Raw genomic sequence first — 3,036 nt, 5'->3', positions numbered from 1 at the left:
AAAACTTAACATTTTATCTCCTTCCATTTTTAGTTTCTAAAATTTTCTGTTAAGATTCTTTAAAAAATACTAACCATGCCGTTTTCATTTATATATATATATATATATATATATATATATATATATATATATATATATAATAATAATAATTAAATTAGAATAAATCCACAATCTTAAACAAGCCATTAATTTTTTTCATATTTGCGGGCATACATGGATATAAAGAACAAAACTTACACTGTTGAGAGTGGGATTTAAACCCACGCCCTTTCGGACCAAAACCTTAATTTGGCGCCTTAGACGAACTCGGTCATCTCAACTTTAATTGCTTATCTCAGCTTTCAGTATAAGACTGTGATTGATTATGGTTCTATCATGTAAAAATTTAGAAGTAGAGTTGGTAATGGAAGTTGCTCAATTTGTGTATGGAATAACACTTTGCAATTACTACAAAAATTTCATTTATAACCTTATTCAGCATCTACTAATATTAAAATGTGATAGCCTTGATTTTGATGGATGGATATTATCTTGAGGCAAAAGTATATGATATATATGGTATGATCGTGGTTTTAAGTCAAACAATCAGAATTACTCCAAATTAAATACAAAGTTCCACGATTTATTAATAACGTTCTGTTGCAACCAAAATTGCGACGGGACGACGAACCAAAACTTAAAATTTGAAGAAAAAAAATTAGAGTCGCCACCATAGTTTATTTTGGAAAACTAAGGAAATACCAAAAAAGATAAAACAAGGTATGTGAAAAACCAGATTTTGGGTCTGGGAGTTGGTTATGCATGAGAAATGTATTAGCACCCCACAATGTCCGTTCTAAGATGATATCTTTAATTAAATGTGCAAAAGTTATGTGGTTTTTCAAAATATTTATTTTTCCCAAAAATAATAATAAATGAATTTACAAAAGAAACAAAAATATTTTTTGGTTTGTTAGGCCCGACAAAGATTAATCCTCGCTCCTAAGTAGGGATGGCAACGGGACGGGGCGGGTACGGGTATCATGATCCCATCCCCATCCCCATAATAAAAATTCATCCTCATCCCCATCCCCAAACCCAACGGGTATACAACTTTTGACCCATCCCCATCCCCACCGGGTAACGAGTATTTTCTTATACCCATACCTATACCCATTTTTTTATTGTTCCATATATCAATTAAATATTTTTTATAAAAAAAATTTAAAAATCACACCAACGGAATCATGATACTATCAAAATATTCAATATTAAAATAACATACTCTTTTTGATTTTCATGATGTCAAATATTAAGAAAAATATTATAATAGTATAAATCTCAAATTAAAGTATCAAATAACAACTAAATAAAATTCAAATAATTATATAAAAGCTAAAAAATTACACATTACTAAAATTTTATAATAACCAAAATATTTATTAATTTTACAAATGATCAGTGGTTTCATTTGCATTCGATCCACCTACACATAGAAAAAAAATGAAAAATTAGATATGATATAATAATTGAAATTGAAAATTTTAATTACTAGAATATTACTAGAAATTTTAATTAAAATTTTATATTTTAATTAGATATTATAATTGACTGTCATTATTGGAACTTTGAAAGGGAGTTGGTTGTTGTGAACACTGTGGTGGACTTGGTACCTGCAAATCTTGATCTCCTGTGCTCATTTTCTCTAGAAACTAACATACGTAACAAAAAAAAATCAAACAAAGTAAAAAGGTTAATTTCTTTTTTAACAAAATATAAAAGGAAAACCAATAATCAAGTTTAAAAATATTTCAAATATTTTTTATACTATTAAAAATTTATATTATACCACTTAAACAAAATAGCACAAATAACAAAATTAAATTAATAATAATTCAAATTTAAACATAGATTCTTCATCTTTTGATCTTGAATTAAATTAAGGATTTATGCAATTGAGCACTTAAAATTGAGAATTAAACATTATCATGAAACAAAAAATAAATAATAAATAAAATTATCATAAAGGAGTAAAGATAATTAAATGTGTGACCCAAATTTGAGAATATCCATTTGAACATAACATAACGGAAAAAAAAATGTATAATTAAGATTATGATAAAAGGAAAAGTACCTTGAAGATCTGCTTAAACCTTAAAGAACAAGCCAAACAATTAAAAGAGAGTAAAAAAGTGTATAACCAAAGTAACAAAAAGAAGAGCTACAAAATAAGAGTCAAACATTTTCATGAAAATAAATAAATAAATAAAGATAATCAAATGTGTAACCTAAAAATTATTTCATAGAATGAAATTGAGGAACACCTATTTGAACATAACCATGTACAGAGAGTAAAAATTATGTAATAAGAAGAAGAAAAATTACCTTCAAAATTAAATCTTGAAAAACAAACCAGACAATTGAGAGAGTAAACAAAGTGTATAACAAAAAACAAAGAGAATGAGAAATATGTTATATATATATATATATATATATATATATATATATTATATTATATTATATTATATTATATTATATTATATTATATTATATTATATTACTATGTATATATATATATTATATGTGTGGATATCTTATGTTTATATATATATATATATATATAATTATTTATATATATTATATTATATTATATATTATATTATTATTACTATGTATATATATTATATGTGTGGATATCTTATGTTTATATATATATATATATATATATATATATATATATATATATATATATATATATATATATATATATATTTATAGATATATATTTATTTTAAGTATATATTATATTATATTATATAATAATATAAATATAATAATATATATTATATTATTATGTATATATATTATATGTATATGCGTAGATATTTTATGCTTTTATATATATATATATATATATATATATATATATTTCTTTTAAATTTTTATAAATTTGTAATGTTATAAATTTGTTTATAAAAGATCTCACTAGTTAAATGATTAATTTGTTTTATACGTATATATTATATATATTATATTATATTATTATGTATATATATT

This window comes from Vigna unguiculata, chromosome 11 (genome assembly GCF_004118075.2).
Source record: "Vigna unguiculata cultivar IT97K-499-35 chromosome 11, ASM411807v1, whole genome shotgun sequence".
Lineage (NCBI taxonomy): Eukaryota > Viridiplantae > Streptophyta > Magnoliopsida > Fabales > Fabaceae > Vigna > Vigna unguiculata.
Note: the sequence above shows the minus strand (reverse complement) of the source record.